Source organism: Gossypium hirsutum, chromosome A01 (assembly GCF_007990345.1).
Source record: "Gossypium hirsutum isolate 1008001.06 chromosome A01, Gossypium_hirsutum_v2.1, whole genome shotgun sequence".
Lineage (NCBI taxonomy): Eukaryota > Viridiplantae > Streptophyta > Magnoliopsida > Malvales > Malvaceae > Gossypium > Gossypium hirsutum.
The window spans coordinates 7,298,285-7,316,047 of NC_053424.1; the positions used below are offsets into that span (position 1 = coordinate 7,298,285).

Here is a 17,763-nt window from a genome sequence, read left to right on the forward strand (position 1 = left end):
ATTTTTATATACAAACAAGTGTTGAGGTAAGTTGAGTTTATTTATATGCTTGTATTGAATGTGCTATGTGATTTTATGAATTATAAATGTTTAAAATATGAAATAAATTATATGCCTAATATAGCCTGAATAAATGTCAAGTTCCGTTTGAATAATGAAATTCGATGGATATATGTAATTTCCCATATTGGATGTGATCCTGCATATGTTGCAGACAGGATTTAGCTCAGATGAGTAAACCTGATAAAGCCCTCTCGGGCATCCTGATAAATAGTTCTTACGAGTAACTTGATCGGTAGTGATTTTGCATGTGTTGCACAATACTGCAACTCTGTGTGACTATCCTATTACATGTTTCGATCAGTTGTGATCCAACATATAATGCGGACACAAACGCAAATCTTTGTAAGTGTTCTGATATACGCTCTTATGGGCTTCCTGATATGGCTCGCTTGAACTCCCTATTACCTTATCCGATTCTCCTTGATATTAACTCTTCGGAGTTATCTGTTAAGCTCTATAAGCTCACTGATTAAAACTCTTATGGGTTTTCTGAGTAGCCCGGATAAGTGTCCTATTACATAGCTCAACTGGGCATCCTGATATGTGGCTCGAGAGTTGCTTCCTGATTAAGTACCCTAATGGGTACCCTTGATTATGACTTGACGGTTTACATTTTTGTACACCTTGTGTGTACTACCTGAGTGTCCATCGAAATTTCAATGATTTAACTGATAAATTTCTGAAATGAGAAACTATGAGATTGAATGAGTTATAATTTGAATGTTCCCAAAATATATGGAAGTTGTAACATGATGAGCTCATCTATGCTTACTTGATGTGTATGTGAATAATGTGACTAACTTGCTTATTTGAGTGTATGTGATTAGGTAAATTTGTTAATTTGTTTGGAAGCATGATATTGTTATGCTTATTTAAAAGAGTATGATTGGTAAGTTTAATTCCTGTTATACAAACTTACTAAGCATAAAATGCTTACTAGGTTTTATTTTCTCTGTTTTATAGTGTTCGAAAGCTCGCGGAGGTTGGAGATCGGTCAGAGCATCATCACACTATCCACTAGCTCGTTTTGGTATAAAAAGTAAACTTATTTTGGTATGATGACATGTATAGGTTAACTTGACCAAATGATGGCTTGTAAATGGATGTTTGTAATCTAGCAATTGGTATGGCTAGTAATGTTTGATTTGGTATATTACTACAAAGTTATATCATGTTAAAATATATAAGTGTATGGTATGTTTAGATTAAATTAAGGCAAACTATATGCCTTAACAAAAAGGTAAGTTTAGCTATATGAATATAGGTGATGTTATGTTATACATGTTAATGATATTTGCTTGGTTTTGTAACACCCCAAAATTTAAATTTTTATTTTTGCCAATGTGTGACACAATTGAGTATCTGCTTCAGTGGTTAAATGTTCTGGGTGTGTATGGGAGGTCCCAAGTTCAAGCCATGACTTGGACAAATTTTAGTATTTTTATGAATAGGCTTTTATTTAATTGTTGATAAACTTATATTAGAATGGGTCTGCTGGTCTAGTGGTTAAGCAAAATTGTTGATAAATTTGTATAACATGGTAATTAACTTACCGCTTCTCTATATTCAACATAATTATGCAAAGCATAATTATTCTAATTGATCATTAGCCTAAATACCTATTTTTATCACATTGTTAGTCATATAATTCATATAAATATCAAAAAACATGTATGAGCTCAACTTTCATTAAATTTCTCATTTGCATATACTTTTACACATCATTTATTCACATAACTTATAACAATCATATCTATTATTTTAAATATGCTTTCATAACAATTTGTCTTGATTTCAGACTATCTCACATTAGAGCTTTACTCATCAAATCATTTGAAATAGTATCTTTATACAAATAGTACACTTGAGTTGCACAATTCTATAATTATGAACGAACACATTTATAAAAAAAATATTCCATGTTCATATATCATAGTCTCATGTCTCTATATATCAAATATATAACCATCATTTTCTTGTGTTTCTGATAAATACATATAACCATACATAAGCATGTCATTCACTATTTCTTCCTATTTATCACAATTTCAAATGACAGATTCATGTGAACGAGCTCAATAGTAACCATGAAAATACTTACCACATTCTTTCACACATATTCCACTTATAACATTTTTTTTATATTTAGCTTGACATTTATTAGGCAATATCAAATATTCAAATTATTCTTTAACATATATAATATTTAATTCAAACATTAATTTATGACATTTAACATTTACCAAATATAATCGAGCATGTGATCAATTCATGCATAAGTCACTCACATATTTTCCTCCTCCTCCTCTCCATTCCACATCCTTAATGTATATAACACACTTGTAAGTAACATTATCTATAATTTTTACTATTTACTTGTATGAATATTCAAACTGTCCATCTGTATCATAGTCACTAAATTATTTTTTTCTTGAGCTACAGAACTCCGAATTAAGATCTGTAATTTTCTCTGAAACTAGGCTCACATATCTTCTTACCATAAAATTTTTATAATTTTTGGTTTAACCAATAAGTACAGTTTATTCTTTAAAGTCACCCCTGTTCTGTTGTCTGACAGTTCCGACCCTTCCTCACTAAAAATTAATTATCTCCTTATACGGGACTCAGATAATGTTCCCATTTGTTTATCTTGAAAATAGACTCATTCAGGATTATAAAAATATAAATTTAAGCCTCAAATTATTTTTCCTAAATTTTTTATGATTTTCCAAAGTCAGAATAGGGGAACCCGAAATTATTCTAACCTTGTCTCATAAAATTTATTATATCTCATGATTTACAATTCCATTGCTTACATAGTTTCTTCTATAAGAAACTAGACTCAATAAGATTTAATTTAACATTTTATTCATTCTCTAATTCGATTTCTAAAATTTTTGGTGATTTTTCAAAGTTAGACTACTGCTGCTGTCCAAAACAGTTTTAATGTAAAATGTTGATTTCCATTTTACCCCAAATTTCACAGTTGAAACAATTCAGTCTTACGCAATTAACCCCTTAATTGAGCTAATTTTTCTCAATTAATACTTTAGTCTATCATTTTAAACTACTTCATAACGCTTGAAAATCAGAACTTTAGCACTAGACCTTAATTCCAAACTCTTTCATAATTAGGTCATAAAATCAATTTCCATCAATTTTACTTGATAAAATCATCATACATTAAAATTAAAACTTCAATTCTATATTTATTCATCATTGCTTCTAGCACTCATCCATAGAAACTTTAAAAATTAGCCATGAAATAAAAAACTAATGACATAGTAAGTTGGACCCAATTATAAAAGTCCAAAATCTTAGAAATTTCAAGGAGAAAGCAAGAATTAAACTTACATGAAGCTAGATCATGAAAACCAGCTTGAACCCTCTTCCATGGCTGTTTTTCAGCTGATGAAAAATGAAGAGAAATGAAGAGAATTCTAGATATTCCATTCTAGTCCCCTTTTTATTTAGTAATTTTTGTTATTTTCCCATTTTGCCCTTATTTCCTCAATTTTCTTGATTTTTCTCTGCTTGTGCCGCCCAAAGTATCTCCTTTAGGCTTATTTACACTTTAGTTCCTTCCTCATTTGACAATTGAGCTATTTATCCTTCTAGCAACTTTTACACATTTTTCAATTTAGTCCTTTTTATTTAATAAATCACCCAAACGTCAAAATTTTCTAACGAAATTTTAATACTACCTTATTGACACTCCGTAAATATTTATAAAAATATTTATGGCTCATTTTATAACACCGAGATCTTGATACTTTTTTTTCTTAATTTCTTATCCAAATAAATCTTTATAAAGCACAATTTACTATTTCAAAAATCTTTTAAAAGCTACATTTGGCTCATAATATTAAATAATATAATCTACGAGTTCATTTTTTAGATTTGGTGGTCTCGAACCACTATTTTTGACATCATTAAAATTTGAGCTATTACATCTTGTGTTCAAATCCCTGCGTGAGCAAGGGAGATTATTTTTGCTCGGTTTGGTGGCTGAGAGTTTGAGTTGTATTAGGAATCTGAGTAGTGGAAGTTTGATGGAGAGAATTTTGGAGTGAATTAAGCGATTTTGGGGTTATCGGGATTCTTATCGAATTATTCTGTTCATATTTTTTTCTTTTTTTCTTTTCCCCAAAAATAAAATTTTTGGTTTTCTCTTCTCTTCTTCTCTCTTTTTGTTGTCGTTTTCCTTTCTATTGTTTTTCCTTACTGCTAAAATTCTTGTGCTCTCCCATTCTTTTTCTCTTCAACTTCTTTCCATTCGGTCTCGTGTCGTTCCACGATTAACTACAATCGTTCGGTAATTACTCATCTTTTTTACGTTTGTTTCTCTCGAAAAAATCTGCTAATTTTTCTATTGGGATTTCCTCTCTTTTGCCGAAACCTACCCTTCCCTTCCTATTTCTTTTGATTTTGTTCCCATCTCAACTGCAATCATACTTTTGTTCCTTATTTTGGCGTTTCATGGACAACTTCGGTAAGTGATTTTATATGGTTTGTAGTTGATAATGTTAAGTTTCTGACTAGGGGTTATTATGATGTTTTGGCAGCATCATTTTGCTAGGATCGAGACTATTCTGGTACTACTTCGTAAGTAAATCGATTTGAAGCTTTGGGGGTAAGTTTCAATCGCTTAATAGTTGAGTAACCCGCTCAGGTTGGTTTTAATTCGTCGGTTAAGTGATTAACTGAGTAGTGTTTTGGTCAATTATAAGTTCAGGATTGCTTAAAGTTGCTTTTGCGTCAAAAAAATACAGGTGTGTACCCAAAACGTAGAAAACGGGGTTTTGGCAAAAACTAAAAACCCACTGTTGATGCCGCACGGGCGTGTGGTTGCCCTTGTGGTAGGCCGTGTGTGACCACACAACTGTGCAATCGACGAGGCCAGGCCATGAGTGTAAGACACGGTCATGTGAAGGCGAAGGCCAAATTAGGTCATCCGGGCCACACAGGTGTGTGGGCCCACATGAGTAGGCCATATAGGCGAGTGAGCCCATTTTCACTGAATTGATTGCTAAGGTTGTATAGGTCGCCCAAGTCGACTGTGAACCTACTGTAGGGTCAGTAAGTATCACTTAGACCCCTAATTGTGTGAACTGACTGTTTGATTTATATATATTGAGCATGATGATAGTATACATGTATACTGAACTGGTTATATTTACTGATATCATGGGATAGCGTGTTGTGATTTGTATGTTGCATTACATAGGTTTGGGTTGATTATATTTGGAGGAAGTGTACTGAAAGGCTTTTAAGCTTAATATACTGGTAGCTCAACTGCAAATTACTGTTTTGTGCCACATTCGATACTACCTGGAGTATAGGGATGGGTGAGTTGATTTAATCTCCACATGGAATATAGGGTTGGACGGAGATGGTGTGTAGAGGTTGGCTGGGTAGGACCTTGTTATTGAATACTGCATGACTGCTACTGATACTGTGATGGTCTAAGGCCCTAAAGCATACTGATACTGTGATGGGCTAAGGCCCTACTGCATATTTGTCACTGTATTGAGGTGGGTTAAGGCCCAAACTGTTACTGACACTGAAAGGAGCTTAGGCCCAAAACTGTATTTGACTGTGTACTGTGTCTACTATTGTTTGTTTTCTGTGGGATTACGCACTGAGTTTACGTAAACTCACCCTTCTCTGTTTAATGTGCACAGGTAATCCCTAGACCTAGACGCATTGGTGTGGCGGAGGACTCCACGATGGCCACAATTTTTGAACTTTACGTTTTTTAATTTATGTTTTATGGTTTTATTATTATTGGGATGTAATTTGAGGACTCTCGGACCCAACCTGTGACACGGGCATGTCCTATGGTCACATGGGCATATTCTTTGATCACACGGGCGTGTGTGTCGTGCATATGAGAAAAAATTTTAAATTTTGCGAAAGATTCTCTGATATCCCGATTTAGTCCTGACTAGTTTCTAATGTTTAAATTGGACTTCGAGGGTCCATTCAAGGGACAATATGATTAATTTTGGATATGAATAGCAAATGACAACAATTATCTATAATTGTTCTGTAATATCTGGTAATGCTCCGTAACCCTTTCGGCAATGGATATAGGTTAGGGGTGTTACAGGGAATCCATAGATTGAGATAATGCGACAATAGGGGTTTTAATTAGAAAGAAATTTCAATTAATCAACCTAGAATCAATTGTTTTTACTTTCAAAAGAGATATTAACATAATTTAAGGATTTCTACATATCAAGGCGCAAGTGAATAAATCGTTTAATTCAGATTCAGAATAATAAGTGAAGTCTAGGTGGATTCTTTCCTGGTATTGTCTATCTCATTGGTTTTATTCGATTACTTTTCCTAATTCATTTTCTGTTGCGTTCTTAGTAATTAGTTTAGTTAATTTTAGATTAAAAACAATTCCTCCAATTTATTAGCTAGATAATAGAAAAATAGTAAGTACTAGTACTTTTAGTTCTCATGGATACGATATTCCCGACTCACCATAGCTATACTATTATTCGATAGGTACGCTTGCCTTTGTCGTAATTTTAGTTAGTTTAGTGACTATCAAGTTTTTGGCACTATTGCCAGGGACTAAAATATTAGGAACACTCGATTTTTATTAATTTAGCCATTTTTATTTTTATTGTATTTTATTTTGTTTTTAGTTTAATTTTTATTTTCTAATTTTTCTTTTGTTTGCTTCTAGCAGGTTCTTTTAGTTTATAGCTAGAAGAAACCTATTGGGACCTTTAGTATTTGATAGCGAAATTGAAAACACAACTCATAGAAACCATAGAGAAGGAAAGAAAAGTCGACAGAATATAGTGGAAAAGTAAGAGGACATTATTGCTATTATTGAAGAGATGGTTGATAATCAGAATAATCAGCTACCTCTTGTGGTTGCTGCAAATCCTATAAATTCAAATCCTGCTCCTCGTACTATGTACGATTATGCTAAGCCCACTCTAACTGGGGCTGAACCGAGTATTGTGAGACCCACTATTGCAGCGAATAACTTTGAAATGAAGTCAAACACTATTCAGATGATCCAACAGTTTGTTCAGTTTGATGGTTTGCAAGATGAAAATCCAAATACTCATTTAGCTAATTTTTTGGAATTTTGCGACACTTTCAAGATTAATGGCGTTTCTGACGATGCCATTCGGCTATGGTTGTTTCCCTACTTATTGATGAACAAAGCTAAACAGTGGTTGAATTCCTTACCATGAGGTTCGATTACTACATGGGATCAAATGATTGAAAAATTCTTACTGAAGTATTTTCTACTAGCTAAGACAGCTAAGTTGAGGAATGGTACCTCTTTCTTCGTACAGATAGACTTAGAGACCCTATATGATGCATGGGAGAGGTATAAGGATTTATTAAGAAGGTGCCCTCACTATGGGTTACCTTTATTGCTACAGGTTCAAACTTTCTACAACGATGAGAGCCCCTCAACTAGGCAATTGATCGATGCAGCGATTGGAGGTACTCTGAACAATAAAACACCTGAAGCAAATTATGAGTTTATAGAAGAGATGTCACTGAATAATTATCAGTGGCAAGTCATGAGGACAAAGCCTAGTGGAGCAGCCAGTGTTTTTAACTTAGACACGGTCACCATTTTATCAAATCAGGTAAAACTTTTAAATAAGAAATTTATGGTTTATATGGTTCTACGTAGTTACATTCAGTAATGCAATGCGATACAAATGGAGAAGGAATGAACAATCCAGAATATTTACCCTACTGTCCTAGCTCAGAGAACGAACAAGTCAGCTATATAGGTAATAATTCTAGGTCTCAGAATAATCCTTACAGTAACACTTATAATGTAGGTTGGAAGAACCATCCCAATTTTTCTTGGGGTGGTCAAGGAAACCAGAGACTACAACCCCCTCCGGGCTTTTAACAACCTTACCAGCAAGAGAAAAAGCCTATCCTTGAGGAGATGTTGACGAAGTTTATTTCGGTGTCAGAAACTCACTTCCAAAACACTAAAACAACACTTAAAAATCAACAAGTGTCGATTCAAGGGCCCGATAACCAAATAGGTCAACTTGCTAAGCTAATTTCAGAAAGGCCGCAAGGTAGCTTGCCTAGCAACACAAAAACTAGCCCAAGGGAGCAGCTCCATTCAATTACTGTGCGAGATAAAGAAGGGTTAGTTGAATCTGAACCAAAACCAAGGTAAGAAAGTGGTGAGTAAAAGTAAGGTTAAGGTCAGCCAAAATAAGAAAAAACCGGCCAGTAAGGAGTATAAACCTCGTGTGCCATATACCAACGCGACAAAGAAAGACCACACAAACAAATAATTTTGTAAATTTCTTAAACTTCTAAAAAAGTTACATATTAACTTACCATTTATTGAAACTCTTTCACAGATGCCCAATTCAGTTAAATTTTTAAAGGAGCTTTTGGAAAACAAATGAAAGTTAGATGATTTGTCGCATGTGGAGTTAAATGCAGTTTGTTCGGCAATTTTGCAGAATAAACTACCCAACAAATTGAAAGATCCAGGGAGTTTTACTATTCCTTGTTTAATTGGTAGTTTAAATGTTAATAATGCTTTGGCTAATTTAGAGGCTAGTATTAATGTCATGCCCTATAAAATGTTTACACAATTAGGTCTTGGGAAACGCAAACAAACTAGGATGAGTATTCAATTAGCAGATAAAACCATTAGATTTTCTAGGGGTATTATTGAAGACGTACTTGTGAAAATTGATAAATTCATATTCCCAGTTGATTTTGTTATTTTAGACATGGATGAGGATAGTGATGTACTTTAATTTTAGGACGACCCTTTTTAGCAACTGCTAGAACTATTAGTGATGTTGGTACAGGTGAATTAATACTTCATGTAGGTGATGACACGATTACACTCCAAGATCATGATTTTGTTAAGACATCTAGTGATCGAGATGATTTTACAAGTTCAATTAATATGAGTAACCATGTGGCTCAACCTTCTTTGCAGGAAACCGAGAGAAAAAATGTAATGGAGTCATGTTCCAATCCATGCGACAGAAACAGAACGACTCATGAAGAACGAATGTTACAAGTCGATGAACTAGAATAATGGCGGACACATGTCAAAGAAAAATCGAGAAAATATGATAAATAGCCAAAGCGACGACATGATGAGCATGTGGATAGAACGAACCAATTTAAGGTTAGAGATAAGGTACTTCTAGATAAAATAGATCCTCGAATTACCACTTCGGAGCTTGATGCAAAAGGATCGAACCTATTTACGGTACTAAATGTCTTCCCATACGGTACAGTCAAGGTAACTTATTTTGAATTTGGCACATTTAAGGTAAATAACACTCGACTTAAACTTTATTTTGATAATAGAATTGAAAACGATAAATAGGAGCTTCGGCTCCACGAACTACCATGACCACGCGAGCATAAGGTAAGTCGAGCTTAGACTTTAAATAAGCGCTTCTCGGGAGACAACCCAAATGTTTAACATTTTCTAATACTTTTAATTCCATTGTATGCTAATTTAAAATCTTAAAAAAAGTGTGTTTTGACCCACACGGGTTTATAGAGTACAAGACCTGAACAGATAGACATGTCGTAGGTTGTATGTGAAATGAGGTAATCGAAAGTGAGTTACACGGCTTGGTGACATGGCTATGTAACCCACACGGCCTGGCCACATGGGCGTGTGGGATCTCACATGGGCGTAGAAAAGCGAAGGAAAATACACGCTACCTGGCGACATGGCTATGTGACCCTTACGGCCTTGACACACGGGCGTGTCCTAGGCCGTGCGAAACCTGGAGCTAATTTTTTAGAAGTCAAAGAGTTACATGGGCAAGGCACACGGCCGTGTGAGAGACATGGCCGAACCACATAGGCGTGTGGGATCTCACAATAGGCGTGAGAGAAACGAAGGAGAACACACATGGTCTTACATATGGCCGTGTGAAAACTAGGTTAATTTTTAATTGCACATCGGCTGAAAATACTCTACACGGCCATGTGGCCCAAACCCTATAATTCCTTTCTCAATTTGTCTTTTTCTTCTCCCCCAACCTAGCCATCCCATTTTTATTTTATTTTATTTTATTTATTATTATTTGTTATATTATTTATTTTTATTTTACTAATTTTTATTTTATTTATTTATTTATTATTCTTATACTTATATTTTAAATTTATTTATTTATTTTTTGCTATTCTATTTTTTAGTATTTTTTACTATTATTATTACAATTATCTTTAAGTTTATTGGTATCATTGAGTTTATTATTATTATTTTTTGTTTTATTTTTTATGTTATTTTATTTATCTTTCTTTCTAATTTTGTTTTAGTTGTTTTATTTTTTTATTTTCTTCAACTTATTATAATTATTATTTTTTGAAATATATTTTTATGGTTATTTCTAATCGAGTTATAACCCCTTAATATTCTTTATTCTTTATGTTTATTTTCTTATTAGTTTGCTCAGAATCATGCATTACATTTAGATTTGGCTACAATTCCGTTTTTCACTATTCTGGGGATTTCGTCCAATATTCAAGGAAGTTTCAGTTTTCTCCCTCTCTTACAATATTTTGTTTCTACTGTGATTATATCTGTTTGTACATTGAGGACAATGTACATCTTAAGCGTGGGGAGGTTATTTATATACTTATTAGAAAATCCCTGAGTTATGTCTTGTGTTTATGTCATTTTCTCATACTTCTATTAGAATAAATTTGTAACACCCCCTAACCCGAAATCGTTTCTGGAACAGGATTACGGAGATTTAGCGGACCTTTCAGACAAATTATGAACATCATACAAGTAAATAGCATACATATTATAAAATATTAATAGTGTCCCTTTAATGGACCCTCGAGGCCCAAAATACGTGTTAGAAGTGTATCGGGACCAATTTGAGTGCTCGGAAACTTTTTCATGAAATTCCAAAATTCTTCCTAGGTACAGGGCTCACACGACCATGTAATGGGGCTATATGAACTCAATATAACCCTTTTATAACAACCTAAACAACCTTGCAATTTAAACCACAATCAATCTGAAACCAATATCACAACCAATACAATTTATTTACAAATACACCTAAATCATATAAAAAAAATTAATCTCTAAAACTTACTAAATAATCATTCATATGTATCTGTCAAAGTAAACTTAGAAAACTTCATTCAAATTCAATCCAAATTTAGTACCAAATGTGCTATATTAATGACTTATCAAAACATTATATATATTAAGATACACAACCAAAACTACATTGACCCATATACTGAACCTAGGTACGTGCCACCTTTACCAAAAGAAATATACATCACCAAGTTTTTGAGATCAGGATTAGTTCTGGATGCTGGACTAGATCGTTTGACTTTTACTAACCTGCGCATGGAAAATAACCGTACGCTAAGTATGGATATACTTAGTGGTATTACTATAATTTAAATTATTTAAGTAAAAAAAACAAATAAACATATCAAATTATATAACAATTAATTCATAAATAAACTAATTTATTCTTAACTTTCATTTCTCAACAATAGCAACTCAATTTGGCTATTCAACAATTTAATATTATATAACATCTCATTTGAACATCAATCTCTTCATGAATCTTTGATTCATTCTTTTCATTCTCATTTCTCAATTTCAATTCACTTTCCATTTCATGAACAAAGTCGATCATTTTCATTCAATTTTTGCTATTTCATTTATTTGCCCCTATTAACAAGACTCAGACTTTGGCGGATACACGGATCCAACCAAACACATCAGAATGACACCCAGTGCCTCATCGGATAGTTTGAAGCAATAGTTGACACCTAGTGTCTAATTGGAAACATAAAAAATTACACACTTTTTCATACCCTTTTTAAATTAAATTCATGCGAATTCAGTTAAATTTTTATCGAAAAATAATTAATTATTATAAAATAATTGAATTGTACTTAAATTACGAACATGTTGAATTTTAATTAAATTTGATTAATTTTGGTTATTTTCGACAGAATTGCACAAAGGGCGAAAAATGGCTCGGTGGACACTGCTAGAAGTATAAAACTGAGAAGCAATTTGATGTATTGAGGAGAACTAAATTTTAGCCTAAGACGGTCTAAAATTATATGTATTAATTCATAATATAATTAATTTTAATTTATATCCAATTTAATTTGGGTTAATAAATTATTGTTAATTAATTATGAAAAAGTGGTCTAGTTGAACCGAACCAAGTGAACCGAAATGCCCAAGAGAAGGATAGCCCAAAACCGTCCTGTATTAACCAAAATTTGCTCGGCCCATAAGCAAATAAATAAGTGGAAAATAATAAAAAAAATTATTAAATAACAAAGTCCATTTACAGTCCAAAACCCAGTTACATTTCTAGCCCAAATACCTAAAGCCCAACAGCGCAACTGATGACCCAAGACCCAATCTGCCTACACTACCCAATACCCGGTTACACCCAAGCCCAAGTGCCCAAGTGCTGTCCAAAATACACAGGGCCCAAGTGGCCCAATTCGTTAATAGGAGATAGAAAGGCCTAGGGTTTCAGAAACCTTAGGCGCCGCAAAGCACCCCAACAGACGCGTCCGTTCGTCTCACCATCTTGCGCCGTTCCAGTGGCCCTCCATCAGCGCCGTGACTCCGGCTCCATATCGCACCGAAATTGACGCATTCATCGCTGGATTTCTCGCTGCTATCTGCAAAAAAGGAAAGAAACAACAGAGAACGAAACAAATATAGCAAGAAATTCAATCAAAATCTGTAAATATATTTTACGAGGTTATAAAAGCCCGAATAGAAACGATGTAATGGTACGGTTTTTGGAATATACATACAGATTCAACAAAAAGAACCTATTTTTACAGATACAAAAGATATACACACATATATACACAGAAGAAAGAAACAAGAAGCAATTGTTTTTAAGGAAAAGATGATTTTGTTTTTTTTCTTTATTCAACGCATAAATCATTTTTTTTAAAAAGATTAAGTTTAAAAAGGAAATGGGGTTACCTGAAATTCGTCGAGGAGAACGAAGGCTTTTAGCCTTTCTTCCCCCGTGTACGACGGTGCGTACAGCGCATGAGCGCCAGCAGTCCAGTGGCCGGAGGCCGAAGACCGGAGCCGGAGGGTTCCCCTTTTCTCTTCTTTCAGAGGATTTTAAAGTCTTTTTTTTAAAACTGGTTACAAAATGAATTTTGGATTAAGTTTTGGCATATATAGCAATATAAAAACGGTGATGTTTTGGGCTTAGTCAATAGGCACTAAAACGGCACCGTTCAGCAGAGGATCCGCGTGTTGACCCGTGACCCTGGGAGGATCCGCGTGTTTTTGGAAAATGGGCTAATTCCCCAATAGGTCCTTCCGCATTTTTAAGCTTTATAATTTCATTTTATTTTTATTTTAATTCATCCCTAATCTTTTATATTTATTTCAATTTAATCCTAATGTCCATTAAAATCCATTCTGAAGAACGACGTCGTTTTGGGATTAGGGCAAATTGCCCAGTGAGTCCTTTGTAGTTTTGAACGCATTCCAATTAAGCCTAAACTTTTTTATTTTATTTTTAAAATTAGCCCTAGAACTTTAGTTTTATTTAATTTTAATCCTTTTCATATATTTAATTTATTTTAAATACCTTATATATTATTTATTTTTGTAAATACTAGTATATAAAATAGTACATATTATTTTTATTATCCATTATATTATTTATATTATTATTAAACATTTTATTTATAAATTTTATTATATATCATATTTTACTATATATAGTATTCTTTACATTTTTATTATAAATTATGTATTATTTTTATTATTCATTAATTATATAAAATTTTAAACTTCTTTTTTTAAATTATTATTAAATAATAGTATATATACATTATCCTTATTTACATGATATTTATCGTATTATTTATATATTTTATATTATATTATTATATATTATTACCTATATTATCTTTCCTTTATTATATATATTATTTCATTATTTATTATTTATTAGTATATAAAAATTAAATTTGTAAATTATTATAAACTAATACATATATTATTATATATTTAGTGTATAATATTTTTTTAAATTCACTACAAAATTTTATTCCTATTTAACATAGTATCTTTATTTTATATATAAGTATATTAAGTTATTATACCATGTAGTATATTTTATATTAATCATCTTTAAAAACCCTCCTTTGTCATTTATATATATTGTATCAAACATTTTTTAATACTTTGTTTATTTTTAATTGTGTTTGTTTTCTGATCTTTATTTGCATGTTCATAACTTGTTTATTTTTTAAATATCATTTTAGAATGTTAATGGTATCTCACCAACTATTTATCATTTTTATTGTTTAACATATTTGCATAAAAATTGATTGTTTATGTTATTTTAAGTTATATTTATATAAAATATTGTTATATATTATGTAATTTATACATTGTTAGATTCCTTGTTTTCTATGTTATATTTTGCATGAAATATTATTATGTAGGTATTATGTAATCTATGTTGTTATGTTCATTGTTTTCTACGATTATATCTGCATGAAATAATAATGTATATTATAGTTTTGTCATTATTTATCATTTGATATATTATATGTGCATGAAGTGTTAAAGTATGTAGTTTAGTATTGATATCATAATATATTAAATCCATCATTGTTTTTTTTAAAAAATTGTATTACATTTGATCCAAAAGAATTTTAAAATTAAGGTAATATTTTGGCATTTAGGAATTCGGGAAATAGTGCCCTAACATGCTGGGTTGCGATTTCTCATTTGTCTAAATGTTTAAAAATACCCTTCTGAATAAGTTTTGAAAATAACGAGATGATTTTAGTTACAAAAGTTTAAAAATATCGTGTCCAATCATACTGGATACGATGTTTACATTCTTTCGAAGCAAAAGAATCTTAATTTTTTTTAACACAAATTATTACGGTTTTAAAAGAGATCTTATTTCTAAATTCTTTCAAACTTTCGACATTAAGACAAAATTATTCAATTTGGTACCAATTTTGGGCGTTACGAGGGTGCTAATCCTTCATCGTGCATAACCGAATCCTGAACCTATTTTCTCGTAATCACGTAGACCAAAACGTTTTATAAAGTGATCCAATCACACTTTAAAAGATTGGTGGCGATTCCCGTTTTCGTTTTTTTAAAAAAAAAGGAAAAACTGCTTTTAAAATGGTTTCGACACGTCCAAGTGCTGGCCCAATTCAGCTCATTAGATAATTATTTACGCTTGCAAAGAGGCCCTTGAAGACTTGTTCAAATTGCAATTAAACCCCTCCACAGTTGTTGGCTTTGTAGATTTGCCCCAAGCCATATTTAGCAAAGTTGAAGCCATCAACTTTGCCACATAGATGGCCGGCCAAGGGGTGGCTATTTGGCTACTATTTTTAGCAAATTTTAGCTGCCACATTCAGCTATAAAAAACCCCCTTGGCTGATTATTCAACACATCCCTCATTCACATCTCTTCTCTCGCAACTCTTCTCACTTCTCTCAATTTCTTCTCTCATTTTCCCATTCAAAATTCCTTGCTCTTGTGCCGATTTCTCCTCTGGGGAAGGGATTTTATTCAGAAATTTTTGAGCAAAAATTGAGTGTTTATAGCAACCTTGATTGGCGAGGACAACAAAGAAGGAAGAACGGAGCACCCTAGTCAAGCTATAGAAACCCACCAGATTTGATTCTTGTTCCCTATCTCTTTAATTTTTGTTGTTTTTATGATGAACATATCTATGAATATTTATGTTGTTGGAATGGTTAATTTAATCAGCTTAGCTTGAATTTAATTCATGTTGGGTTAATTGCATTTCATCTGCCTCAATTATTAAAATTGTGTTTATACTGTTATAGGCCTCGGTAAAATGCTTGATTAAGTAAAATCATGCCTAAGTTATTCTTGCATTACAATTGTGAGCTAATGAATTAATTATTTAAACGGATTGAAATTATAATTAATGGATACAGTACTTAATCAGTACATGTTTAATCATCTAAGGTAGCTAAGGGTTAAATTAGCAACAGTATCTGACGATACAATTGCCTTGCATATCTTGCAAGATTATTGTGATTAAACTGTTTCAAGGTAAGGATACCTTGTTACCTTACATAGTATTTTATATGCTTATTAAATTTAATTAATCATTTGAATTGACATAGGAATATGCAAGAGATTATTTTAATTCGATAAGTATGTATGTGCAATAACATGTTTGCTTATGGAAATCTGTTTAATCAATTGAATCGGCATAGGAATATGTCAAGAGATGAATAGATTTTTGGTAAGTGAGTATGTTCATAAGTTAGCAAATTACCGAGTTGCCGTGAATTTATTCGTAACAATATAAACATGAGTTTAATAATTCTAAATCAAGAAATGTAATTAATCTAACCCAATTATATCATCTTGGTTAAAATCGTATTTTGAAATTGTGCATCTGAGATTTATTTATTTAGTTTACTTAGTTTAAAATCTTAGTTTTTAGTCACCCTCTTCAAACAAAATATTTTTCTTCACCAAAGTGTTTTAAATAGCATTCATAAATAATCTTTTTCACAATCCCTATGGGTACGATAACTCGACATTTACTTGTCACTTATTACTTGTTGCGATTGTGTACACTTGCACATTTCTGTCGTTCCAAGTTTTCGGTGCCATTGCCGGGGACTATTTTAAATAGTCATTATTTGTGAATTTGTTAGTTTTGCATTTTGGTTTATTTTTTTGTTCAATTCTAACTTAATTAATTTTTCTGTGATTATTTCAGGTGTTTATGAGTATTGACCGAATCATCGATTTACTCCCTGTAGACCCTGAGATTGAACAAACTTTCCGACAGTGAAGACAAGCAAGTCAGAGAAGGACCGAAGAGATGAACTTCGAAAATTCGAATAAAGGAAACGAAGAATACCCTACTCAAAATCCTATCCTTATTGCTGATGATAGGGATAGAGCTTTAAAACAAAGTAATGCCCCAAGTTTTAATTTATGTTTTGATTAAATATGACACAATTGTATATTTGCTTTAGGGGTTAAGTGTTCTGGGTGTGTGTGAGAGGTCCCAAGTTCAAGCCTTAGCTTGGGAAAATTTTGTATTTTTAAGACTAAAGCACTATCCCTAGCCAATAGGCTTATATTTATTGTTTGCAAAAACATATCAAAATGGGTCTGCAGGTCTGGTGGTTAAGTAGAGTGATGGAGTGATGGAGGTCCCTAGTCAATAGGCTTTTGGATGTACTAGATGTGTGGAAGAGTTTGAGGGAAGGTGAAATTCTGATAGTGGGTAGTTGTTGAGAGGACATTGTGAGGGTAGTGGATTGGGGGTTAAACTCATCTTCTGACATTTCGTTTTTCACCAACTCTGCCGAATTTTTCCTTTGATTTTCCCCTCCTTTTTGCCAAAATTTTCCTTTCACTTTCTTTCCTATTCTCAATTTCATTCCAACTCGTATTGGTTGCACAGCGTAGTTCACACGTTCGGTAAGTTTTGGTCTTTGTTTAGCCTTAAATTTTTCTTTCTCTGAATATTAATTAAGAGGGGTTTTGGTTGGTTTTTAGGTGGTGGTCGAGGGGCTGGAGATCAGCCATTACCATTTTAAGGGTGCGAAGTTCTTCGTCTCAATCGAAGGTGAGGGTTTGATAGAGTATCAATGGTCACAATCATTATGTTTTTGATT

At 32.6% G+C, this 17,763-nt stretch overlaps 1 non-coding gene across 1 annotated transcript; it reads right to left on the reverse strand.

Annotated features, from left to right (window-relative positions):
* Window positions 1–7,361: 7,361 nt before the first annotated feature.
* Window positions 7,362–7,468, reverse strand: LOC121208131 (small nucleolar RNA R71). The gene has a single exon (XR_005903109.1). It is a non-coding gene; the product is annotated as a small nucleolar RNA R71 (small nucleolar RNA).
* Between the last annotated feature and the right edge of the window lie 10,295 nt (window positions 7,469–17,763).